This window comes from Capra hircus, chromosome 22 (genome assembly GCF_001704415.2).
Source record: "Capra hircus breed San Clemente chromosome 22, ASM170441v1, whole genome shotgun sequence".
Classification (NCBI taxonomy): Eukaryota; Metazoa; Chordata; class Mammalia; order Artiodactyla; family Bovidae; genus Capra; species Capra hircus.
In genome coordinates this window covers 21189741-21217612 of record NC_030829.1, presented here as the reverse complement: position 1 = coordinate 21217612, position 27872 = coordinate 21189741, and the positions used below count along the sequence as shown (strand labels likewise).

General features: G+C 47.9%; 1 long non-coding RNA gene across 1 annotated transcript; it reads right to left on the bottom strand.

Annotated features, from left to right (window-relative positions):
- LOC106503430 lies at window positions 400–21284 on the bottom strand. The gene is made up of 6 exons (XR_001917048.1): window positions 21123–21284; window positions 18473–18562; window positions 18127–18252; window positions 15065–15186; window positions 14446–14511; window positions 400–2454 (listed from the first exon to the last, which is right to left on the bottom strand). It is a non-coding gene; the product is annotated as an uncharacterized LOC106503430 (long non-coding RNA).

The following is a 27872-nucleotide window of genomic DNA, read 5'->3' as shown; positions in this document are numbered from 1 at the left end:
AGAGATTTAATATGCAACATAAGAAATATGGTCAATGATGTTGTAATAACTTTGCATGAGGACAGATAGTTACTAGACTCATCACGATCATTTCAGAAAGCATGTGAATGTCAAATCTTTATATAAAACACATGAAACTAACAAATGATTATATGTCCACAATATTTCGATTTTGAAGAATTTTAAAGTATTTTTTTTTAATGCACCGTCACTCTCAGGTTTCCCTGGTGGCTCAGACAGTAAAGAATCAGACTAAAGAATCTGCCTGCAGTGCTGGAGACCTGGGTTAGACCCCTGGGTTGGAAAGATCTCCTGGAGAAGGGAATGGCAACACTCCAGTATTCTTGCCTGGAGAATCCCCATGGATAGAGGAGCCTGATGGGCTACAGTTCATGGGGTCACAAAGAATCAGACACAATTGAGTAAGTAACACTTCACTTCACACTCTTAGAAACACAAGAAATTTAAAACTCTGGAGCCTTTTCTTTGTTCCTGGAGCTATTCCAAGAACTTTGTTTGCACAACCTCACTTAATCCTCAGGACATCTGGATGCAGAAACAACGACATCCCTTAGTGTAAGTACTGGGGAAACTGAGGCTCAGTGACATCCTCCAGGTCATAGAAGTGGCAGAGCCAGATGTCCAACTCAGCTCTGGCTTCAAATCCCTTGCTTTTCACCCCGATGCTACACATTCACAGAAAACTAGATGTTTGACTCTCATCTGTTCACCCAGCAAATATTTCTTAAGCCCCTACTCTCAGACAGGCACTGTTTTAATAGACGCTGGGGACATCATAGTGCATAAGTGAAATTGGAAAAAAAAAAAACCCTGCTCTCAGGAAGTGTACAATGCATCACAAAATCAAAACAGCATCAAAAGGCAGAAATTAGTCTTCATTATCACTGGTAATGCAGTTGAGATATTACTGTCTGTTTACTCCGCAGATCCATTCCTCCATGTTCTGTTATTGGACAAATAGTTGTTGAAAACATACTAGGGGTCAGGTGCTGTTCCAGGCACAGGGACCTCAGGGGTAACCCAAACAGATGCGGCCCCTGCCCTCTTAGAACTGACATTCTGTTCCACTGTTCTTTCTAAGCTGTAGCTACTGCTTAAGGAACATGAGCGGTGCTGGCTTGAGCCCCAGGGAAGCTGAGGCTGAAGTTGTGAGAACCAACCAAATCAGCACAAGTTTAAGGGATCATAGATGTCCTCTGCCCTCTCCTCCACAACACACAGTGACCCCTGACCCACAGGGTGTTAAGAGGAGCTTGAGGGCAGAAGTCAATAGCTCTGAGTCTTAACTAGCTGTGTGACTGAGCTAGTCATTTCAGCTTTCCCACCTCCACCTTCCTCATTGTAAAGTGAAAACAGAAGCTCCTGACTTGCTGGCAGATTTGTAAGATGTGATGAATTCAAATGAAATAATGACTCTATGAGCACTTCTGGATTTATCTTCTAAGTCCTATATTCTACTTCAGTCTTTCAGTTCTTCACTTCCCGTAACCATAATGCTTCAGAAAGGATCCCATAAACTCATTCACATGAAGGTATAAATAACAAATGAACTTTTAAAGTCTTGCTCCTCCCAGGCCTATAGGTTTTCTTGTAAAGAAAAACTGATTCTGGCCAAAAGGGAGTAAGAGGTGCCAGATTTCCTCTCCCACCTGAAATAAAAAGCACCCTAACTGTGTCCTTAGGTAAAACCTGATAATATTCATGAGATTGAAAAAATTCCAGTGCCCAAGAAGGAAAAATTCCTGATGTCTGCCATACAATCCAAAGAAGTCCCAGCTAGAAATATCTTGGACTAGAATGTAAACTCCCTTAGGGCAGGGGTTTTTGTCTGCTTTATTCTCTGCTGTATCCCCAGTTCTTACAAGAGTACCTGACACATAGTAGGTACTCAGTAAGTACTTGTTGAGTAATGAATGAATGACTATGCCCATCACACGTCAGTGAGGAAGAGTGGCAAGTCTGCACAGAGTCTCAGAAACCACCCCATGCTCAAGGCCTGCCAGATGAATCAATTCCTCAAATCTTGGTGGGGGGTGAGACCCTCTAAACAGTGACAGTCTTGAGGGGAGGGAACCCCTAGGACGAGCCCTATTTTCACGTAGGAAGGAAAAGGAAAGCTTGTACTCAGCGATAACCATCACTGTGAACCACTGCTCCCCACAGCATCCCCTCCCTTCAGCCCGGCCTGTTTACTGGAAGGCGCGACCCTATTTTCTACATCCTGGACATGGAGAGCTTTCATCACTGGCTGAAGGCAAGGCCGCGAAGGCTGGATGTCAGGGTCCTGGTGAGAAGCCACGTGGGAGCTGCGTGAATGGAGGTGGGCAGCAGTCGATGTTTCCCCATGGGTAAAAGCAATCTGCTCACTCATTTGTTAATCCTCTCATTTCGCACAAAGTGATGTGGGTCAGTCCTCACACTTGCATGGGGTCTCTGAAGATGAAAACGAAAATGGTGGTGATTAAAATAATTATAACAAGCCACCGTTTCCTGAGTGATGACTTCAAAAAGCAGTATGCTAGAGCGGCTTGGAGGACGGCTCTCAGCCAGTCTGTTTGGGCTCCTTGTCTTGGCTCTGCACCTTACCAGCGGTGTGACTAAGCCAGTTACCTAACCTCTCTGATCTCCATTTTCTTGACCCTAAAACAAGCTGCTGTAATGCATTAACATACCTACAGCACTTAGAACCATATGGCTATTTCTGGGGTTGGTGTCCTGTTAAACACTTTCCAGCGTTAGGCTGAAAAGGAGATGGTACCGTGGTTAAGAGCTCTGATTTGGATCTTGGGCATCCCTTTATTCACTGCGTGACATTGAGCAAATAATTTACCCTCTTTGAACCAAGTAATGCAAAGTAAACTCCATGGAGGTGAGGAATTCTGCTTTGGTCACTCTTCTCTCTCTAGGACCATATGCCATGCTGGCTCCATAAATCTATCTTGAATGTATGAATGAATATATAGTCATCAAGACCAGTTGCATCATTTGCAGAGCCCCAAGCAAAATGAAAATACAGGGCCCTATGCTGAAAAAGTATCAGGAATTTCCAGACAGCAATGACTGAGTATAAAACCAAGTGTGGGGCCCTTGGAAGCGCGTGGTGGCTCTGCATGACTTCATGGGCCACGTGCTCTCAAAGCTGGCCCGATAACCATCACTGCTCCATATCGTTCACATGACAGTAAGGTCAACTCCTGCACAGAAAGCCCTGAGTGCACCCTCGGCCCAGAGCAGGCCGAGTTCATTAACAGCATCCCATCAGGTTTAATGTTCACTCACAGCCTGAGGCGAGCAGACAGGTTTTGGCCCATTTCATAGGTCAGGGAAAAGGGGCCCAGAGAGCAATTAAATGACTTGTTCTCCATCCTACTGGTTTGACTGTGGGGTCTGAGCTCAAGAGGGGCTAGTGCTGACTCCAAGGTAAGGGAACTGTGAGTGGAGGAAAGGAGTGGGCCCAGAAGTCTGGGGGTAGCTGGCAAGGCAGAGTCCTGGGCTAAAATGGGGCTCCTTCCTCAGGGCTGATTGTCTGATCCCCCAGGTTCACTGGGGAACCCACAGGCCGACAGGCTGTGGAGCTGGAAAATGAGCTCTGCCTATCCTACGACGCACTCTGAGCATAGAGGGGTCCCAGCCAGCCTCTCTTCCCGCCAAGTCTAGCTCAGAATCAAGGCTGAGGCGAAGAGGGCAGAGCCCAGGCTGAATTTACAGATTTAAATCCTGCCTTTTCCACTGAGACCCTCATGCCTCCATTTCTTCCCTGGGGTCTAGAAACCTGCTGTGACCCAGGTCCGCCTGCTTTCCCAGCGCACCCCCTCCCACGCTCCTCACTGCTCACCTCTCCCCGTCCTCGGAGCTCTGGTCAACTCACCAGGCCTTTCCCACCCCAGGGCCTTTGGTCTGGCTCCTTCTCACCCATTCAACCCCAGCTCAAACATCATCGTGAAGAAAAGCATCCCCTCAGCATCTTTTCTAAAACACCTCTTCCTTGGCTTTCTAAGATTAGGACTCAGCGCTTTCACTGTGGGGCCCTGTGTCCCAGCCCTGATGAGGGAACTAACACACTGCAAGCCATGCGGCACAGCCAGGAAACACCACTGTTCCCCCCGACTCTGCATCTCCTTGCCTGTGCGCTCCCAACCCCAACCTGCAGGCACTGTCCTTGCTGACGCACTTATGTGCTCACAGCGGGACTCCTCCACAAGAAGGTCTACCTGTGAATGGGAGGCAGGGACTGCGCTCTGAGCTCCCTCTGCCCCATCCAGGACAGTGGCCGCTACACAGCGGGGACCCAGTAAATAGCTGTTGAGTAAGTGGATGAACAAGTAACTCAGCGACTCTGGGAAAGTGACTCGTGGTCTCGAGCCTTAGTTTTCCCATCTGTAAAATGAGACTAATGCCTGCTTCTTCAGGGGGATGTGTTAGAATAAAGCTGCCATTTGTGGGATTGGGAGTTTGGGATGGACGTATACATACTGCTATGTTTAAAATAGATAACCAAGAAGGATCTACTGTATAGTGCAGGGAACTCTACTCAATTTTCTGTAATAACCTAAGCAGGAAAAGAATTTGAAAAAGAACAGATACAGGTATATGTATAGCTGAATCACTTTGCCGTACACCTGAAACTAACATATTGTTAATCAACTATATTCCAATACAGTTCATCAGCTATGTGTGTGTGCTTAGTCGCTCAGTCATGTCTGACTCTTTGCAACCCCATGGGCTATAGCCTGCCAGGCTCCTTTGTCTGTGTGGATTCTCCAGGCAAGAATACTGGAGAGGGTTGCCAGCTATACTCCAATATGAAATATAAGTTGTAAAAACAAAAAATAAAGTTGCGATCAATTGAGGGCTTACTGTGTGCTGGGTACTCTACTGCATACAGAATTTGCCATCTACAAAAGACTTGATTAATGACAACTCTTACTTCCATTCTTACCATTGCTACTACTACTCAACCACAGAAGTTGCAGTCCCTGAATTGAGGGGCTGGACTCTGAATCCTGAGATGTTCCCCAAGAGGCTCCATGAAGACCCAATGCAGGGAGACAGACCTGGGGCTGGAAGCAAAGGCCACTTCAGAAAAGAAAACTGGCCGGAAACTGTCTGAGGGATTCCTTCTTTTGGGATTCCACTGCTCTCTCCTGACCATCCCTTGCCACTCCACCCCGACACCGCCCCACGCTCCCAAACACCCACCAAGAAGAAACCTCATACCCTGGGAGCCTGGCTATCAGTTTCCTGCTGCTACGATCATGTGCTGCTAGGCGGGCTCCGAAGGATTTTCCAGCTCAGAGCAATGCTTAGTGGGACCTGAAGCAATGTGACATAAGAGGCGCTGTGATGCAGACCCAGAGGCAGGAAAAACCCAAGCCGGCACCAACTGGGAACTGGAGTGGGGCCCTCAGAGGGCACCTGGGCCGCAAGCCCCAGGGAGAGGAACCAGGCCTTCTCTCTCACCTTGCCTGGTGGCCATTCACAGTGGCTTGGTGACAGTGAACACTGTCCTGGCCATCGGCCCGGGACAAGAAAGTCGACTTCGTGTCTGAAAAGTCTATGGCCAGTAGGTTCTCACTAGTTATCTGTTTTGTGTTTAGTAGTGTATATATGTCAATCCCAGCCACCCAATTCCTACCACCACCACTCCCCCATAAATGATTCACTTTGCTGTGCACAACATCATAAAGCAACTATATACTACAATAGAACATTTCAGCTCGGTCCTCTGTGATGACCTAGAGGGGTGGGATGTGGGGGGTGGGAGGGAGGCTGTAGAGGGAGGAGATATATGTATGCTGCTGCTAAGTCCCTTCAGTCGTGTCCGACTCTGTGCGACCCCATAGACAGCAGCCCACCAGGCTCCTCTGTCCCTGGGATTCTCTAGGCAACAATACTGGATATATGCATACTTAACGGCTGATTCACATTGCCGTACAGCAGAAACTAACACGACATTAAAGCAATTATTCTTCAATTTAGAAAAAATTCAAAGAAAAAAACTTTAAAAGAAAGTCTATGGCCAGGCTGGATCCAAATGAATTCCAGTTTAGAGACCTGCTTAAGTCCTTGAAGAAGTTCCGTTTCCTCCGCCTGCTCTTCCCTTTCACATAGTCGCCTACGACGCTGTTGTCCTGAGCTAACCCTGGGCCGCCTCACTGATACCCATCGCAGTCAGATACCATCCCTAGAGAGTGATCACTCCCTTGGTCTCTCTCTTCTAATCTCCGCTTCTGATATCTATCTTTTTCTTCCAGACCTGTTAAGGGACCTGGTTCCTAGCTCTGCTCTGGCTCTGACTTAACTCAATGACATTTGAACAATTTCCAGCCCTTCTCTGGGGGATCAGGGGCCCATCTGTAACACGAGGCCCCAAGGGGTCCCTTTCAACTCTGACATTCTAAGATTCAAGGTTTAGAGATTCAACCGTAGACTCCTTATCAGAAGGCATGCCACCACGCCCTGTTCCCACCTGACCCCAAGACTTGATAGATTCATACACAGCACAACGAGCCTGTCAAGGATTTAGAAATATCCCTGTTCACCTTCCCTAGCCATGTGACCCTGGCCTGGTCTCTGTCAAATGGACAGAGGATAAGATGTTTAGAGGACTAAAAAGGTCAAGTGCCTAACAGTGCCTCCTAACACCCAGCAGGTGTGTGTGAACAGGAAGCCACTATGAATTTAGAAGAAGAGAACAAGATGACAGAAAGTCTAAAGGAAAAAAAAAAAAGAAGGCCAAAGAAGAATTCATTTAGCAAACATTTGGAGCATCTCCTACGTGCACTGGGGTTACAAACATGAATTCTGAGCTCAAGAACTCAGAATTCCAGGTGCTTGAAGAGGACGAGGCAGATTTGTCAGCAAATGTTCTACCGTCTTCTGATTTCTCTGTTCTCAGAGTCTATCCATGGCCATTGTATACATGTGTACAAGTGGTTCACTGCACAAGGGTTCTGACTCAGAGTTAGTGGGCACCAAAATTCAGACCAGGTTCCATTCTGTAAGCATGTGTCTACAGACCTGTGTCTTTCTTGTGGGGGTGGGGGGTAGGGCTGGATATTTTCTCCTAATTCTCACAAATGTGACACATGAGCTGGCCCAGGCCTGCAGCTTTTGCATTTCCCCTGCTCTGATCTACTCAGCGCCCCACAGTAACCAGAGTGATCATTTTAGGTTCAAAAGGACAACATCACCTCCCCTGCTCAGAGACACATTCTTATGAGTTCTTCATCATCCTTGACTTACCCTTCATAATCTACCACCATCTCCTTCCCCCTCATACTCACACACTCCACAGACAGAACACTGTCCCTCCATTTCCTTCAACAAGTCATGCCTGCCTGGCCTTTGAACACTCTGTTCCCTCTGTCTGGAATAATTCCCTTTCCCTGTTTGGACCTCAAATACCTCCGATCTCTAGATCTCAGTTTAGACATGATTCTCTCCAAACAGCCTTCTTTGAATCCTGGGTGCTCCCACTTCATCAAATCATGTTCTTTCTCATCTGCCCTCAAAGCCCCAAAGCTTCTCCACAACACTTGTCAGAATTGCAATTAAATGATTAGTAGTATTAACAGCAGATGACTGCCTTTCTCCCCCTGCGAAATTAGAAGCTCTTGGAGCATGGGTACCATGGGTGTTATAGGCAGCACATGCTCGTCATGCTATCTGTTTGCTCTATGCTGTAACCCCAGTACATACAGTTGGTGTTCAATAAATCACTATTGAATAAATAAATGAAATTTGCTGAATATAATGAAGGCCAATGGAGAGCTGGTGCCACTTGTCTGAGAAAGGAACAGTTACAAACAGAAAAGGGTGTCAACAGAGAAGGTCTCCTTGTTTCAGGGGGAATCTAGTAGGAAAGTGGAGCTCCCAGGGCACACTGGACAAAGGTGGGAGCACCGGGCCCCCAGGGACATGCGGAGAGGGGCTACTTCCAAACATGTGGCCATCAAGTGAACGTCAGAGGTCTCATCTTTTCCAATTTTCTGGGTGGCCCCGGACACAGGCAGCCACTGTGCCTTTGCTGGTAACATTTATAAAAGATTCCTCAAATCTCCTGACTGGCTGAACGTGAACCATATTCAGTGCCAGATTTCATCATAAAACCGCAGTGTGGCTGCGGGAACCCCGACATGCCATCTTCACTTGGCTGCCCATTTGGGGGCAGACTGTTCTCTTGGATGCAAAGAGGGACCTTGTGGTCCAGGGAGAGCAGACCCAGGAGGCTGTAATGAATGCCTTCTCCAAGTGACCTTAAAATGCTTTCAGCTGTGGGGCAGGCAACATGCCCCCATGCCTCTGAGCACACAGCCTGTCCCAGGCCAGTTCATTTATCCTGAATTCACTACTTTGCAAGCATTAAATTTAAACTAGATTTTTACCTGATCACGGACATTTTCAAACACGTTCACAATGGGAGAGAAAGTCTAGAGAACCTCAACTCAGCTTCTAGAACGATCAGTTCATGAACAATTTTATTTATAGCCCTCCCCAAACTGGATTAGTTTAAATCAAATTCTAGACGACACAGCAAATTATCTGTAAATGCTTCCATTGGCTACTCCCTTTCAAAACGCCAAGCAATCCATATTCATTACAGGGCAAAAATGTTTTTAATTAAAAAAGAAAGAAAATGACACTTAATCCATTTACTCGGGTGTTGATTTAAATGGAGCAGCTCTATCCAGAGGAGTCATTTAGAGTGGGTTGGGATCTCTGCTTTTGAATGAGCCCCAGCTTTCCATGGGTGTAGTATGGGTATAAGAACTGTTTGCCTCGTCGAGGGCTGCTGCACGGGGGGAGAGGTGGTTACTGTTGAGCGCAGCCTGGCCCATGGAAGGTACTTATTACAGGCTGGGACAGTAATCCCTGACGGAGGATCCTGCCTGGTCTAAGACGTGCTATGAGCTTGGCACTGGGGCACTGCAGAAAGCACAGCTGCTTCACCCACGGAATCAGAGCAGAATCGCTCAGGAAGGGAGGCAGCCCCGTGCGGGAGGGGATGCTGCTGCTTGCTTGCGGGGGTGTGGAGTCTCAGATCCCTGGGCCACCTTAAACTGCTTCCAGAGGCTGACCTCAGGGCTGGGTTGTTGGCTAATCCACACCACTTGGTTAGGTGACTTTTCTCCTTAGAATTCCACACCCTTTGCTCAGGAGGGATGGAAGGACAGAAAGGAAGATAAGGCCTAAACACCTCTGCCTTTTACGAATGGGAAACCAGGTCCGGCTGTGAGCCACTGGGACCCAAAAGATAGTAATGGCAGTGCTAGGACCTGAGGCCAGGTTTAAACCTTAGTTTTCTTGTCTGTAAAATGGGTAAAGTGAAAGCATAGGCATGCCAACTCTCAGAGGCTGACGGTCTCCCAGGCGGAAGGTCAAGCCCTGGGTGCTGGTCAGAAAGTCAGAAAGCTGCTAAGCTGTTTATTGCGTTGGGATGAGGGCAATTTCTAAGAATCGGGGCCATGAGTTTTCTCCCAAGAGAGTTTTGAAAGCGGAGCTTGCAGGGACCCTCTCTTTAAAGACAGGAGGTCACAGCTGAGGTATCTGGCCAGATGCAAACAACTTCCCTCTCTGTTCTTGTGAATGCTGATAAAAGGGCTTCCTTCCGCATTCTTGGGACCAGCACTTCACCCCTCGCTGACGGCCAGCTCAGCCACCAGACCCCTCTTGTCACACAATCCTCCCACTGCCTCCACCCTCTCACCGACCTGGACCTGACCTTGCCCCAGACTGTCCTTCTGACAGGATTCGGGGCCACTGGCCAGTCCTCACCTCAGCTGGTTCCTTCTCCTCTTTCTTACCCTGGTGGGTTCGTGTTTCACTTCTCCCCCGGGGCAGCGGGTGGAGGCAGGGGTGGCCATACTTCACCTTATTTCTGGCAACTGTGGTGGGCCTCGGGAGCAGGGGGGTATCTAGTTAGGGTTCTGCCGACAGGCGCGCCTCCCCACCTGGCCGGCTCTGGTTTCCTCTTTTGCACCCTGGGGAGAGTCCTGTCTGCTTCAAGGGGTTGAGGGATGGAAATTAGTGATCACAGTTTACATACATTGAGGGTTTCCTCTGTGCCAGGGTCAGCCTGGGATGGGTCTCCTTGAAACCTCATGATATCACTCTATTTTACACACAGAAAAACAGGCTCAGAGAGGCCAAGTAACTTGCCCAGAACCACACAGGAAGTAAGGGGTGGAGGCAGGATTTGAACCCAGGTATGGCGCCTCCAGAACAAGCACCCTTAACCACATAACCACACCGTCTTCCTAAAAAGTAACATCTGTACGACGCACCTGGAACTACCCGCCACAGAAGCTGCAGACTTTCCGAACATGAAAGCATCTCCTCCGTGTGCACTTCCCCCCATATTTGAGTGACAGCTACAGACTGGATGCCCCCCACCTCCACCCCCAGACAGCTATCCTAGTTCATGGCAGGAGGGCGATGGTGTCCAGAGTTTATACTTTTACTGGCTTTCTCCCATTGTACTGATGGAAGGGCAGCTCAGACAGGTTAAGGGACTTGGGCAGGGTCACACAGTCAGTCGGGGCAGCAGGGAGATCTGAAGGCACAGCTGATTCATTCCATTATGGAGCATCTACTGGATCCCAGACTTTGTGTCAAGTGCTGCAGATGCAGTGGGGTCCACAACAGGACTCCCCCTCTCAGGGCTTACAACTGAAGGGAGCTGGGTAATAAACTGTTAGGTGACAGTCCTTTCCAGCTAGGCTGATCACCCTACAAGGCTTTCTCCCCTTGCACTGTTGACCTTGAAATTGCAAACACTTAGCAGATGCTCAGATCAAATGGAGCCAGCAGAACCACAGGGCTCTGGAGCTAGACTCCATGGCCACAGGTCATCTGGAGGGAATCTGAATGGCCTGTCAGGCTCCTGCTGCCCCGTTGCTCCTGATAACACCCAGCAGCTGCTGCCAGGCCTGTAGGCGAGAGGCCCCCCACCCCCCCCGGGGCTGCCCGGGCCCTGGGTGGGGCCCTGACTCACCCGCACCAGCCAACTCTGTCTGAACACTTCCCCTCCAGTGGCCGAACACCCACTTGGAAACCAAGGTGAAAAGAGGGTGGGGCCCAGGCTGGGATTTGAGCCTGGCATCTGCAATTCTCTCCAGGTCGCCCCCTCCTGCTCTCCTCAATAAAGGCGCAATCCTTTGAGCACAGCCAACCAGGTGGCTGCCTAAGCCTGACGCTGCTGAAGTCTCACTGGGAATTTTGAAAAATCTGTCACCCCTTGGCTTCTTGGTCCCTTTCTCAGCACATCCTCCTGGGGCTGCCAAGGCCCCTGTTCAGTTTCCCTTCTCCTTTCCCTCCCCTTCTGCTGTGCTTTTCCCACAGTTCACCCACTTTGCTTGAGAGGAACATCACTCTCTCCCATCCTCTTAAGAAACAGTTGCCCTCTTCCTTGCCTTCAAAACAATATTCCCAGACTGCCTTCTCCATTCAAAAGACACTCATTTCATGTGGGGTGATCATCACCCAATTAGAGGCATGACTTATTGTGACCAATGTGCTCCAGTTACCATCCTCTGGACAAACACAAAGATGTACCATTAACCTTCCCTATTGTCCATCTCCTGTAACGGAAGGGTGAGCCCAGCCCAGCTTCCCTATCACAGGCATGTCCACTGAAAACCATCAAATGGTCCAGCCGGTTGTCTGTACCACAAGAGAGGCTGCAGCTGGGGTGTGAAGGGGGCGGCCCAACCGCTGGATTCTGCTCTCACGGTGGACGCCTTTGTGCCTCTGTCCACAATGAGAGAGTCTAGCAAGACTGAGAGAAAGACAGAGACAGTTCAAAAGCAAGCCATGGAGATACACAAAGATGGAGAACCAGCAAGGGGTAGTGCGACAGGCAGTGAGGGGTGGGTGGGAGTCAGAAGGGAGAGAGAGAGAAGGAAACACTAGTCAGAGAAAGAAGAACAAGAGAAGAGGAGGGAGAGACTTGGGAGAGGAAGGAGAAGACAAAGGGAGGGGAAAGGAAAGGAAAAGAACCACCGGTTTTTTTTAATCAGCATTCCCAATGCAGGGGGCCCAGGTTTGACCCCTGGTAGGGGATCCCACATGAGACCACTAAAGACGCCGCCTGCCACAGCCAAGACCAAAGATCTGCAACTGAATCTGTCACAGCCAAACAAATCCATCAAGATAATTAAAAAGAAAAGAAAAGTAAAGAACCACAGATTTTCAGAGCTGGGACGACTCTTGAGAGGAGACTGTTGATTTAGCCAACACGTAGGCTTCTAGACTCAGACTGCCTGGGTTCCCCTTCCCACCTGTGTGGGGGAGACAGGCTACTAATACATCCTGCCTCAGCGTCCCCACCTCAGATGGTTCTTAGGAGGCCTGCGTGAGTGAACATGTGAAACAACCCCTCCAGAAATGCTAGCTGTGTGCACCGTCACTTATTGGGCATTTCTACGGCAGGAAGTGCGTGATGTGAGAGGCGAAGGTGCCAGGACCCCTCCCTTACAGTGAAGGGGTGTGTGCTGCTTATTGCCCCTGGGCTGTCTACCTCATTTGTGGTTAAAAATAGCACCCCCGTTCACTCCCCAAAGTTTCCTAATTTAGACGATAGGCCTGTATCACCACCTTATTTCTGGGGCAGAGTGTGTGAGCTGATCAGGGTGGGTCAGGCCTGCAGGTGCCTGCCTGAAAATGACATTCCTGCAGGTGGAGGCAATGCCGGTGACTGCGTCAGCAGCGCTTCTGACTGTCCAAAGGCAATCCAGGTTTTTCTGAGGAAATCGTTTTTATTTTTTTAAAGCTTTCTTAGATGCTTCTCCTAGATGTAATTTTTTAGAGAATCATCCCTCTTTTCAGAGTTTAGCATCGTGTGACAATGTTTCCAGAGTCCCCTCTACACCAGCTCATGCACACCTGTGTTTTAGAGCAGCAGGTGATCTGTTTCCAACCTCTCAATGCGAGGAAGTGACAGTGTGTGGAGGGGAGCAAGCCAAACAAATAGGAGTTACCACCCAGGTGATAGGGTGGTGGCACTGCTGAGGTCAGGGTGAGTCACAACACCCAGGACGGGCAGCTGCCTCAGCTGACAGGTGGGCAATCAAGGAAGGCTCCCTGAAGAGGGTGACAAATGAGCTGATTCCAGAGACATGAGTGAGAACGGGTTCTAGACGTGATACAAACGGCAGCAGAACTGTTTTCTTTGTTGCTTTCTAGGTCTGGGGCAGTGTTGTTAACAAGCATTAGCTCATTTAACGGGCACAATGACCTTAGAAATCAGGTGCCAGTGTTATCGTCATTGGCCAAAAGAGAAAAAGGCGCAGAGAGGGTGAGAAACTTCTCCAAGGGCACACAGCCTGTGCCATGGGATCCACCAAGCAAGCTTTTAAGCTCTACACTAGAACACTCCACAGAAGGGCAGGACGACATGTGCCGAGACCAGAAAACAAGAGATAGCAAGGAGCACTAACAAAGCCAAAGGCAGGTCACCTAGGCCGAAGCTTGGGATGTATTTCCCACCACATGAGGCAAGAAATTGGACTGCAGGTCAAGAGGCAGGAAGGTGACAGTAAAGCCAGGCTATGCTCAGGAGCTGGGGCTTTTTCTTGCAGACTATGGGGAAGCATCAAAAGATCTAAAGACCACATGACTCACACTCCTCTCTCCTCTCTCCCCTCCACCCTCTTAGAGGGGAGAAAAGAGAGGCCCAGGACGCTGGCCTCACTCCCCCAGGATCACACAGCCTACCTCTGGGGCCAAGCCTGGACTCCAGGCTTCTACCAGGACTGGGCCCCACCCTAGGGAGTGACAAGTGAGAAAGGGAGAAGGCCCAGAACCAGCTTGCAAGACTTTACATCAAAGATTAAAGAGTTATCTGAACAAGAGAAATTAATCTGTCCTGATTCTGTTCCCTTGCACGCCCTGGGTGGACCTGAGTTGCTTTTTTTTGCCTCACCCTCCCCACCCGCCAGCCTCTTGCGAAGGGAGACAGCTGGGAGATGACTCTTCCTCAAAAATCCTGGGTCTGGGCTTCCACAGCCTCGGCAACTAAGAAAAGGCAACCAATCAGATGGCCTGAGTCAGGCCTTTGAAACCACTGGGTAGTAAATAAAGTCACTGGAAACCAAAGCAGCCTGTGCTGTGAAAGGCCTGTCAGGGTGGGGCGGCAGCCTTGCACAGACAATTCCTACCTCTGCTCCCAGGGGTAGTACCTGCCACCTGCACACAGTCAAGTAACAGTGCCAACCAGCCGAGACATTCAGAATGTGCACTTCCTAGCGTGATTTCAGGGCAGAGTGGTCTCACTGCCCTCTGAGGCCCATCCCTGGCTTGTGGGTCTGTGTTCACTTCCACGGATGAATTCAAACCACTTGTTTGGCTCAGGTGCTTAGAGAGACGCTGTGTTATTAATACACTGTATTAATATGAACGAGGATTACAGGATACCATTCGTACCTCATGCCAGGCGCTGGTCCCAGAGACTCGGGCAGGCAACGTCCCTAATTTCATGAGACTCATACACTGGTAGAGGGGAAAAAAGCGATGCATAAGTCATAAAATAAATCATTTCGGAGATACCAGGGAGGACTTGAAACCAGATTTCCCAGTCTTGGCACTATGGACATTTGGGGCTGGACTGTGCACTGCGGGATATTCAGCGACATCCCTGGCCTCTGCTCATCGGATGCTAGCAGCCACCCCTGCCTCCCCATCCCTTCCACCCTCCAGGGATGACAACCAAACCTATCTCCAGACATTGCCAAATATTCCCTGGGGAGGGGGCATTTGCTGAGAAGGCAGGCAAAATCAGCCCTGCCTGGTTGAGAGATCTAGAGAGGAGCACTTTGGTGAAAATATAACACAATCTCTGTGCATAATGTAAAATTTTCTAGTACTCATACTGAAAAAGTAAAGAGGTGCAGGTGAAATAAATTTTAAAATAGCTTTCCTTTTACCCAGGATAGCTAGCATTGTATCATTTTGACATGCAATGAAGAGATCTCTTGTTATTCAAGAGATGTTGTACATCATTTTACTCTACGTCTGCAAAACTGGGTGGCTATTTTATACTCACAGCATATCTCAAGCTGGCCTCCTCTCCATGCCGCTGGAGCTGTGAGTTGAAGCTCACCCTGCTGGGAGCTCCGTGGAAAGACTGCCTGAAACTGAGGCCTCGCTCTTCACGTGGCCCTAAACCTGCGAGCAGGTTAGAAATGAAGCTCTCAGATGCTGGATCAGAATCTGCATCTTAACAAGCTCCCCCAGGTGACGCGTAAGCACATTCAAGGGTGAGAAGCCCAGAGTGAGGAACTCAGGGTGCCCAGGTGCCTGGTCCTGTCAGGGTGACTGAAGCCCGTGAAATGAAACCACTCAGGGAGCGGGTTCCTTCCCAGACTCCCAGTTTCCCAATCTACAAAACGGGGGTTGATGAGTACTCTGTTTCTAGGGGTCAGGCTGGTACTTAGTGAGCAGGAGCTTTGCCACGCTTGCCTCCTTTGCTGCCCACGTCACCCCTCTGCTCTTCAGAGCCTCCCTTCTAGGTGAACTAGTGCTGCCAGAATGCTGCCCCTAAACAGAGGCCCTCAATCCTACTGCGGGGCCCGCCTCAGGGCGGAACCCCCAGGGAGTGGCCAGAGGGGCTCGGGCAGGGGGTGAGGCCCTCAAACAGCACACACGGGCGCATGCAGAATGACTCACACGCTCTCAAACACATTCAGTGAGCCTTCAGGAGGGAGTGTGGGGATTGCAAAGAGGGGGACAAAACCCTCTCAGCTCGGTCACCTATGCAGACTTCCTATCTGAGGTCAGAACATTACAGGACCTGGTCATTAAGAAGCTAAAGGTTCAGTGTTTTCCAAGCCCCCTTCCTCAAGAAAGCAGTCTTCCAGATCTCACCCCTGAGTCTGCCCAGGAGGGTGGGGCGTGGGGGGCAGCCCCACCCCCTCCCCAGCCTAGGATCAGAGTAGAGCCCAGCTCCCCGTTCTGAGTGTCAACTCCTCCTGATTTCTAGTTACGACAAGTCCAAATTAAAGGAGCTTATCGCAAAACCCTAAGGCTGTCTTGCCTGGTGCTCACTTCCTTTCTCTTTCATCAAGCCTCTGAGCAGGCTCCCCAGGCAAGCAGGAGGGGGTGACGGGGAGGTCAGGCAAGGGTCCTGGGGAAAGATGCCCTGCACCTGTGCCACCTTGGCCAGAGGGGAGATTCAGATTAAACAAATCAGTAGGGCTTTCAAGCAGAGATCAGTGAGCATGTGAGCACGCGGGCTTGAGGTGGGGGATTGAAAGAATCCCATTTGCCTTGATTTCTGCGTCCTGAGTGAAATTAGAACCTGATCTTGGCCAGGCCCTGGTGCTACACTGGAGTTGATGGGTGTGGGTTCTGCTAGGGGTGGGGACACAGGTAGGCTGGTGAGTGCTGCAAAAATGAAGAAAGCCCCAGTGTCTATCCTGCCCCCCTTGGTGATGCAGAAATGTCACCCTGGACCAGGTGGGGACTTTAAAATTAAAAAGAAAAATGGATGGAAGGAAGGGAGAGGGTCAAAGAAGGAAGGAAACATGTGTTTGTGGAGGGGGAAATCCAGGACCCTAATACGGGATCAAAAAAAAGAAAAAGAGAAAGGAAGTAAGGAAAAGACAGAGGTGGTGGGGGGCAGCTGCAGAGAACTAGATTCACTGCATATGTAAAATGTTGTTGGCATTTTATTATTCCGACTCCTCTTTTTCTTCCACCTCCTTCTCTTCCTCCATCTCAAGCCCAGAAAGACCACGTGGAATCAGAGTGCCCTTGGCTGTAGTGCCCACTACCAGCTTAGTGACCACAGGTAGACCACGTCTTGCCTCCGGCCCTCAGCTTCCTCATCTGTAAGATGGGGCAATGTTAACTCCTCTGCGGAGTCGCTGAGCTAATAGACCGAATGCCTAGCATATGTCTCACCTTCAAAACATGGTAGTTATTAGCATGATTACTGCAAAGTGAGTTGCTGGAGACCACACAGCGAGTGAAGAGCCAGTTTCGACTCCGGTCCGCTGAGTCCAGAGCACACACATTTCGCCACCCAGGGCTGACTCACGGGCAAGCCCAGGAAAGCACCACCTGCACTGCAACCCCTCTCTCCCACAGGCAGGCATTTACACACAGGGAGTGCACACCTATTGTTTTTGCCTGCCCAGCAACCATTCCCTTTGATTATGGAAACAGCTTCCACCTCTTTCTCAGACTGTAAGGTTCTCAGCCTGTGAGACATTTATGATGGGAGAGAAGATATACTAGGCAAATATAAGCCCAGAGCTCCTGGGAAGATTCTTGGGTACCTCACAGGCCCATGAAGGCAGAGCTGAGAGAGATGGAATAACAGATCCCTAACATTACCATCTGGGCTCTGGGATACAGCTGTGCTGGAGTCACCCCCTGAATTTCTCCCCTTCCAGCTGATTTGAACCTAGTTCAACCAAGAGTCTCTGACTGACTAATACGGGGCTTGTCTGATGCTAACACCCATGTGCCTTCAACCATCCTGGATTGACTCAACAGCACACAGACGAAAGAGAAAAAAGGCAAAATAAATAAATCAAAAACTTTCTCTTTCTCTCTCTTTCACCTTAAATACATACATGGCACCTCTGCTAATGGTTGCTAGATGAGTGTACAAATATGTCCAAGAAAGTCCCTTCTTATTACCACCTCTTAATAACCTAGTTACCTGCCTAAATATTATGATTTTTTGTGTTAATACCATAGTTGTCTGCATGAAACCTCTGTCACTGGCAGGAAAATATATCAAGCCCCCATTCTGGGGCCCCCTGTGAGAAAATCAAGGTTGGTGGAAAGTAAGTATTATAAGAATATCTATTTTTCTACTTGTACTTTGGGATTGTCTTTGCAGTTGAACTCCTCCAAAGTAAGAATCATTCAGCAAATATTTACTGTCCCTTTCCCTGCGCCACTTTCCTAAGTTGTCTTAATCAGGATAATCAAGATAAGTAGAACCATTCCAACATTTCTTAGATAGTTAGCATTCCACCAAACAGAAAATAAGCTCTTTCCTCTCCCTTCCCAAGGATGTACGTCTGCCCTCTTTTACTTATAGAGTGTGACTTGGCAGTCTGGGGTCTTGACCTCGGAGCTGGCTTTGGTTACCGGAGGCTTTATGAGCCCATCTGCTGGGGAGTTGAATCACTGAGTCATAAAGAGGAATGTCTCCCGGTGCACATCACACTGGAGCAGCTCGACTTCCAGCTAAGCTGGCTGGTGACCTGGCCGCCCCTGAAGGGAGAAGATGGGAGAAGTGGGAGGTGAGGAGCCCGCCTGACGCAGACGGTCACCCCACGATGACCTCACCTGCCAAACCAGTGACTCACTGCCGCTTCAGCCCCCTCCCGGACAGATCTTGCTCATGTGGAATACCTGAGGGGAATACCGGGCTCCTGTAGTTAGCAAAAACGCACGATTGTGAGCTATTTTTAAAGGTGTGATGTTTTCTTACTTTCAAGCGGTGGCAGCAGTCCCTGTGAAGCTAAGACACGGGTCTGGGTTTAAGCCACTTCTGCTTTAATAAGCACGTGAGAATTCCCTTCTGAAAAGAAAAGGTCACATAAGAATGGGGAGTGCTAAGGCAGTTTCCTCTTTTTAAACATTTTTTTTCATTGTGATAAAACATACAAAGTTGACCATTTTTATCATTTTTAAGCATACAATTCAAGGGCAGTAAGTATATTCACAGTGATGTACCATTATCATCATCATCCATTTCTAGAACTTGTTCACTCTTTCAAACAAAAGCTCTGTACCCGTGAAATAGTAACTCCCTTTTTCCTCCTCCACTCAGCCCCTGATAACCTCTATATCTTTGTATCTCTATTAGTTTGTCTACCATACATCATTTAATTGGAATCACACACATAACGTCCTCAGGGTTCACCCATGATATAGCCTGTCAGACATTCATTCCTATTTAAGATTAAATAAGTCCACTGTATGTATACACTACATTTTATCTACCCACCTATTTGTTAATGGACATTTGGATTGCTTCCACTTTTTATCTCTTGTGGGTGCTTTACTTTTGCAACCTTAAAGATTACTTGTTTTCTTTAACAGTTAAAAAGTTTTCTCTGCAAAGCCTCTTGCAGTTCACCTGTAACCTGGGACTAAAGTGACTGGTTCTGACTACTTCTCAGGAGTGTGGTAAAGATGAAGTTAGATCCTGGGTACAAAGTGCATTCTAAATTCTAAAATGTCCCACAGAAATATTCTCAGCATGTTTTTATTACTTGCTTAGCAATGCTTTTTCCCCCCAGGGGAATAAAAGGAACCCTACCCTGGCCTGCTTTCAAATTTAATATATCTTAGATGGAAATGATCTGAATGAATGAGGTTTCCTTGAGGTGTTTGTGTTTTCTGTCCTCCATTCTCTCCTAAGCAGAGTGTGATTTTACTGAATGCCTACCTTAGATCAGCACACGATTCTGTTAATTAATATTAATCTACCAGATGTACAAGGACAAGTCACTTTGTTCCTTTGTGACTCAGTTTCCTTGTCTGCAAAGTGGGGACCCAAGTAACAGAACTGACTTTAAAGAGTTCTATCAAATGTGGTAATGATTGTAGAGAGTTCCTGGCATAATGGGTATTCAGCCAGTGTTAGCTGCATTTATTGGAGAAGGAAATGGCAACCCACTCCAGTGTTCTTGCCTGGAAAATCCCAGGGATGGAGGAGCCTGGTGGGCTGCCGTCTATGGGGTCGCACAGGGTCGGACACGCCTGAAGCGACTTAGCAGCAGTAGCAACTGCATTTATATTATGATTATAGAATTCTTCTTCATTCTTTAGGTTTATTTTTGTCCTGACCTTCCCAGTTGTTATATATTTACACACAAAAATTAAATGCATGGTCTCAGTGCAGTAAAAATGCATTAATTCCAGAGATTAAAGGTCATAGCCACCATTTTAACTGATGCTTTGAGAGGCTGCTTGGTAATGGTTAAGATCCTTGGTTTAGGATTCAGATCTGATTTGGCTTCCAAGCTGGTCTACGATTCATTGGATAATCTGAGTTCCCTTTTCTAGAACTGGACAAGACCTACCTCCTATGCTTGTAGGGAAGGTTAAGTGAGTTTACCTCTCTGCGTGGTTGAACGTGTTAAAGGCATGCTGGCTAGTACTATTTGTAGAATCACCCCCTATTCTCTCTGCCTGGCACATTCTAAGTGGCACAAGCTTGCCAAAGCGAATTAAAACAAACATTGCTTCACTCAAAGTGAAGCTGTAGCCAGAGAATCTTTTGAAGAGAATCATAAGAAAATGTTCTCTGGAAAGAAAGGTAAGGAAAAAGAAAAATCTTAGAGGATTCATTCTAAGGTCTGTCTGGTATGTGCTGTTTTAGGGCTCTTCTTTGGGCTTCGATTTTTTTTTTTTTTTTTAGGGTTGTTTCTAAGACCCTTGGCGAGAGTGCTTTGAGATCTTGATAATCCTGTGGAATTAGGAAGGTGGCCCAACAGGGCACCCCCAGGGGAGAATCCGGGACGCGCAGCCCCATGTCTTAGGGCGGGCATCCTCGAGCCAGTGGTTTCCTGAGTGGGCCGAGCTCCGGGTCACTTCTCGAGGTCGGGTTGGCCTTGCCAAGGCTACCAGAATGCCGTCATCTCCATGACAACAGAGTGAGGGCGAGGAGACGCAGCGAGAGAGTGGTGTCATCCTCTGAAACCAAAAGCCCCCGCCCCCACAGAGGCCTGGCCCCTGGCCACAGGCGGTGGAATTCTTCTGGGAAGGCGGCTGACACCGCGGGCGGCCCCTGCCCGGGTCCTGGCAGCGCTGATGCAAGCGCGCCCCGCGCCTGCAGGCAGGCAGCCCCGGGGGAGAGCTGGCGCGGTGCTCCGTCTTGTTCCCTTCCGGCCACCCCGCCCGGTTTTCCCAGCGAGGAGTCAACAGCTCCTGGGTGGTTCTTCATCGACCAGCCCAGTAGGGGGGTGGGGGTGGGGTGGGGAATGTGTCTTTGCCCAAACCAGCTCTTTCCCTCTGCTCTTCCCAGACATACTTCTAGGGAGAATCCGAGCATCCTGGCCACGTTTGGAGCAATGTGAAGGGCTCTAGCGGCTCGCAGTCATCCCCCGGGGACAGCCCAGGTTGCCCGATACCTGGTGCCAGCTGGTGCCGAGGAAACCGCCCCGATCACGAGGGAACCTTCTGTCTGGGTGGTGAAGGCAGTGAAGGGCCTCCGGGGTGGAGGTGATCCAGCCAGGGATGGTCTCCATCGCCCTCTGCTGGGCAAATGAGTGAAGTGAAGTCGCTCAGTCGTGTCCGACTCTTTGCGACCCCATGGACTATAGCCTACTATGCTCCTCCGTCCATGGGATTTTCCAGGCAAGAGTACTGGAGTGGGTTGCCATTTCCTTCTCCAGAGGATCTTCCTGACGCAGGGATCGAACCCAGGTCTCCTGCACTGTAGGCAGACGCTTTACCGCCTGAGCCATGCTCTAATGTTCCCGCTGGGACCTCCTAGATGCTTGGAGGGTGGGGTGGGGACTGTAACATTAGAGATCACCCTCCTCATACAACAGACCAGGAAACTGAGGCTCAGAGAGGATAAGGGAACTGTCATTACTTTTGCAGCTACTCTAGGACCAGGTCAGGACCAGAATAGAGATAGACCAGCATAGAGATCTCACTGCACGATTTCTATGCTGTTGAAAGTGAGAAGTCTTCCCATAAGGACTCTTTTTCATTCAGAGCACCCTTTTAAACGCCACCCCACTGGGAGACTTTTCTCCACTGCTAGATCACTTTGCATCTCCAGTTCTAAGTGTGGTCTGCGTCGGACCCTCTGTGTGTGTTTGGGGGTGGGGCGGGGCCGGCGGTAGGCAAAGTCAAAACTATGTTAATAGGTGGGGGGTATTTGTCTTTTTCACTATTTCTTTCCCATATATGCGGTGGAGTTTTCCAAAGTCCACATGACATGTGATGTTGCAAAAGACTGAATGTAGAAGCAGATATGAAATCCATCTTCTCTTAAGGCAAATATTTAAAGACATCATCAAACATGTGAAACTATGCCACTCATTAATTCATTTGGTTTTAGGAAATATAGCTACTTTAATAAAATACATGTTAATAGGTAATGTCTACTGTTTTAAAATCAATTACAATATTTAAAAATAGTTTTAGTTTTAGTTTCTAATATGGCAAATACTAACAGATATAACCCACATTAAGACTTCCCTGGTGGCTCAGTGGTAGAGAATCCACCTGCAATGCAAGAGACGTGGGCTCCATCCCTGGGTTGAGAAGGTCCCCTGGAGGAGGAAATGGCAACCTACTCCAGTATTCTTGCCTGGGAAATCCCATGGACAGTGGAGCCTAGCAGGCTACAGTCCATGGTGTCACAAAGAGTCGGACATGCCTTAGTATCTGAGCACACATGCACATAACCCACATAAAACAAAACAAAACAAAAAAACTCAGCACTCTTTAAGAGTGTAGGTGAATCCTGATACCAAAAGATTTGAGAACACTGATCTTTGTAGTCTATTCCCAGTCACTCTCATATTACTCTCTCTTCAAGGTCCTTTTCACTAAAGAACCAAGTCCTTTTCGCCTGGTTTTATTGGGTTGGCCAAAATATTCCACCTTATAGAACAACCAAAAAAAATTTTTTGGCCAACCCAATATTTATCAGTGAGTCAACTGGAGATTTTATTCAAATGCAGATTGGGATTCCATAGGTCTAGACTGGGGTCCAGAGTATGCGTTTCTAACAAGCTCCCACATGTGTGACGCTAGCTGATGCTACTGGCCCAGGGACCACACTTTGAGCCACACTTCACTAGGGTTTGCTCTGTTCTTTCAGATGGTGCTTGCTGGGGACTCCTTAAGTGAAAACAGATTGGGTGGCTGGTCCCTGCGCAGTGAGAGAGAAAGTTTACCCAGTGAGGACCACCCGCTGTTTGCTTGGTGCTCAGGGCCCTTGGAAGAAATTGAGGGTCATCTAATTTGCAAAGTGGGGGAGGCAGAAAGAGTTTAAGAGGAACTTAACTGCCTTTGAAAGTATGCATTGAACTTCAAACAATAAACTAAAGAGCAATTCAACTAATGAGCATTAAATCCGATGACACTAGGAGCTACATTGCTGAAAGTTAAGCTTCTTCAGTTCCAGTTCTGGAATCAGCTAGAATCACCTCCAAATCTTTAAGCACATGGTAGGTAGTCGAATAATGGGAATTTCAGTTGTCATGAGAAAAGACCTTTACTGTGAGATGGGGAAAGATTCTAAATATGCCATATAACATTTTTGCATTGGGGTGGAAAATATGTTGAAAACCAAACTGCATGTAACTGCTTCTGCTATCTAATTTGGGGTGGTTGTATAATTTACATCAGTGGAAAATGAATCTCTAAAACTGGGTCTTTCCACTTAGAGAAGGGAAGAAAGAAGACTGACGTAAAACCTCTGCCAGTTGGGTTACATGGCCAGAGCAGGGATTACAACCTCAAATCCTCCCAGAGGGCAGACCAGTCACGCAAACTTGGGAGCCTGGTGGATTCTGGCGCAGAGTAACAGTCTGAGCTGGCTACTGGGCAGCCGTGTCTCTACTTGGGCTTCTTGCTGCTGTGTTTGACCCAGGAGCCTTTGTTGCCCTATCTTCCCCATTTTTTTTTTTTTTTTCTGAGAGAACCCAGAAACCAGAGTTTTAGTGAAATTTATTTTTTATTTGAATTTAAGGAAGAAAATAAAATTAAGCACACCACTGAACCCATTTTTGTGCTGGGCAAACACAGCAAATCTTCCCAGCTCTGAGATAAATGAGGCGAGAGACAGGTTAGGGGGGTCTTTATCTGAGCACTGGTCTCTAGGTCCTATTGAGCAGGGTGGAGGTGGTCGAGGGTCAAGCACTTTGCTTAATCAAATGATATTTCAGTATTTTTGTGGGAAAGGATCAGCTCAGAGGGAGGGGCATCTTGGGAAATAGAGGAGCAGAAAGTGTGAGGGAGAGAAAAAGGGTGCAGTTGTGTGTGTGGGCGTGTGCACATGCAGGGGTGAGGGGAGAGGGGAGGATCATACCTCTGTTAGGTGCAGGAGATTTGACTGGGGGTGCCAGGGATGGGAACTTGAGAGGAGGCTGGGTTCCACCTGGCAGGAGCCTTCAGTCACTTTCATGTCCAAGGAGCAGGCAAGACCCTAGCAAGTACCCTTTGTAGGGTGCTGAACCGTTTCAGGTTTGACCCCTGGTGCCACTGTTCGCCTTCTCTGCAATTTGGGTGAGATCATTTAGCTTCTCTGGACTTCAGCTTCCTTTTAAAACGGGTAATAATAATATCTGTTTCACTTCCCGCATGGTTCCTGCAAAGAGCCGCTAAGGTACTTATTATATGAGCGATGCTTGGCAAGAAGAGGAGAACCAGATAAATGTGAGGTTTTGGCTGATAGTTGATATTCAACCAATCTGAATGACAATGCCAGTCCAATAATAATAATAAAGCTGATAATAATAGTGACACACCTGCTGTGTGCTGGTTCCATACTGAGCACACCCCATGCTTTATCTGATTGACACTTCATAACAATGACCCAATACCATCACCTCCATTATAGGGAGAAGAAAACGGAGGTTCAGAGAGATAACATAACCTGCCCTAGGTTACCTAGCTGGCAACTGGTAGAACCAGGTCAGAATGGCTGTAAATATTATATCCTTAACCGCTTATGTGACATGCTATTTTAATAATCACTCTTAACATTATTGTTGCCTGTATATTGGAAAATATTAACTATGTGTGGAGTTTTTTCCTTAATAAAGTATTAGTATAGAAGTAGTGCTTATTCAGTAGCTTTTAAAATATCATTTTGGTCCTTCATTCAAACTCATATCTAGTGAATACCTACCACGTGCCAGACTTCGGACTCCAGATTAGGACTACCATCAGCTGTAGAAGACATAGGGCCTCTTGCCTTCATGAAATTTACAAGGTAAAAGTAGAGAAAACGTATTAAACAATTACAATACCGGGTGCCAACGGGAAACCCCTTGGTTTGAGGAAGGAGGGGACATCTTAGCCAAAAGAATCAAGAGGAGTCAGACCAGAAGAGAAGGTGAAGGGCGAGACAGCTTTCCTCCAGGTGGAGGAAACACAGCAAGTGAGAAAGCCAAGGGGTGAGAGACGGCATGAGGCCAGGGAGGAAACGAGAGTAGTGACACTTTGTGCCCAACCGGGAGGATAAAGGGTGGGTGGTGAGAAATGATGCTGGGCAGAAGGTCATGGATCAGATCACACAGGACCTTGTGAGTCACGTTGTCATGCATATATCTGTTTGCTAAAGTGTTAGTTGCTCAATCATGTCTGACTCTTTGCGACCCCACAGACTGTAGCCTGCCAGGCTCCTCTGTCCATGGATTCTCAAAGCAAGAATACTGAAGTAGGTAGCCATTCCCTCTTCCAGAGGATCTTCCTGACAAAGTAATCAAACCCAGCTCTCCCGCAGGAGAGCAATTTACTGTCTGAGCCACGAGGGAAGCCCCATGTATCTGATTACGTATATATGTGTGTGTGTGTTTAAAATGTTTTCCTTAGAAACCAAACCAGAATCATGCCCAATCCTGCTTTTAGGCTTTATTAAGATATAACTGATGCACAATAGATTACACACATTTAAAGTATATAGCTTGATGAGTTTTTCACATTCATATACACCTAGAAAACCATCACCAGAATCAAGAGACTGAATTCTATCATCCTCCCAGGTCCTCATGCCCTTATAATGCCTCCCTCCTGCCACTCACGACCGCTGACCTGCTTTCTGTTACTGTCAGTTTGTATTTTCTAGAATTTAATCAATTCCAGGTATCACATCAATGAAATCATACAGCATATATACTTTTATCTGATTTAGTTTACTCACATTATTATCACGAGATTCATTCACATAACTTGGCTTGGTTCCTTTTCATTGCTAAATAGTATCCTATACTGTTTTCAGATCTGCCTTTATCACTTAATATATTAGGACAGCTGGCTCTAGGTCAGATTGCCAGAGTTCAAATATCAACCGTGCCATTTACAAATAAACCTCAGGATGCTACCCCTCAGACCCCAGTGACCACATCTGTAAAACTGAGATCACTGTAGTGGCTGCTTGGTAGGCATGCTGTGGGTGTTGAAGGAGATGCTCCGTGTGCCTGTGTCTAGCAATTGCTCTATGAAGGTCGTCAGGGATGTTACTACTGTTAAGTTCACAGCTGGTACAGTTTAAGAAAGCACCAGGTGCAGCTGTGGAATACCGACACTGAAGCTAGAAGCAGGAAACGGAGGCCAAGTGCCCTTTGTGGTGACACCACACGCTCCAGGGCGGACCAAGCCCATTCCTGCACCTCTTTGCTCCCCGGACCCTCTCCCTTGAGTCCACAGTGACCCAAAATGGGAAAGAGCTTAAAGGGACTCGATGGGCAAGAGAAAAGGGAAGCTGGGTTAACTGTCATCAATTTGGTCACACAGACAGTTATGCTTCATCATCCCAGCCCCAGAGACCCACGTCCTCCTTGGTGGCTTGCTCTAAATAACAGATTAAATCATCTCCAACTCACAATGAGCGTGTTATACTTAAAAAGAGGTTTCTCTAAGGCTTGCCTCCAAAGAAGTGTCTGCCATGTGTCCTGACCACAGTGATATAAAGTCTGCAAAAAATTATCTGCATCAGGACTTGCCTGGTGGTCCAGTGGTTAAGACTCCACCCTTCCACACAGAGGGTGCAGGTTCCACCCCTGATCAGGAAACAGATCCCACCTGTTGCATGGCCAAAGGAAAAAAGAAAAGAAAAAAAAATACACTGATGTATTCCTTCCAGTGCTACATCATATCATCTTCCAGAACTTGCTGGTCAGTAGCAAAGAGGGCTATGTATCCTACTAGAAATATACCTAAAAGACCCAGCTTTAGAGTCAAGTTGAGAGCTGAGTTCAAATCCCAGTCCTACCAAATATTAGCTCCTGAGTTTGAGCCAGTTATTTTAATTCCTCTGGTCTTCATCTTTTAAATGGGGGTACAAATTATCCCTAAATTCATGTGTGGGTTGTAAGGGCCAAAGGGGAAAGAAGAAGGGGTGTGTATAGGCCCAAGCACAATGCCCTGACCTGGGGAAAAATGGTACCAATGGGAAGTAACGGGGCTGTCAGAAACCTCTGTGTGTTTGTTTTTCTTTCCTTTTCTTCTTCTCATTTTTTTTTAAAGAATAAAATAAATACCTTCTTTAACTGTAAGCCTTCTGTCTTTCTGTCCCAGCTTAAATCACACCTTGTACAGAAGTCTGCCTACTTTAGGCATCTCATCAGCTGGACATGAGGTCCCACGAGGAAGAAACTGAGGATGCTTTAGAAGGGAAGTTAAGTGGGACAGGAAAACTGTCTTCAGGAAGGGCTGCCCATCAGAAAGGTGTATTTATTTAGCTCTGTTTCACCCCTGGGGACTCGGACTCGTGGGTGGGTGTGGGTGTTACCATGAGGCTGATGAGGAACTATGTTGGTATCAGAAGAGTCTGCAAAAGGAAGTGGACTGCCTCGTGTCTCCATCAGCTGCCTGTTGTAAATGTGTCTGAGGCTCGATGATCAAGTATCAGAGATGTGATCAAGGTGATTTCTGATGTAGGAAGCTGGACCAGACACTGACTTTGGGATGGATGCCGGGGAGGTAGATAGAATCAGGAGGGGGTGGGCAGGGTAGAGGGTCTCCCACACTTTCACAGCAACAAGGGCACTTCCTCTTTTGTCTGTGTTATATGTTTGGGTTTCTGAAGATGTGAAAAGAATGCTTTGGCTTCTTCAAAGTTTCTTATTGTTGCCTTTTTTTTAAGCCACTGTCTTGGATGACCTTCGAGACCTGTAAGATGTTGATTCAGAACT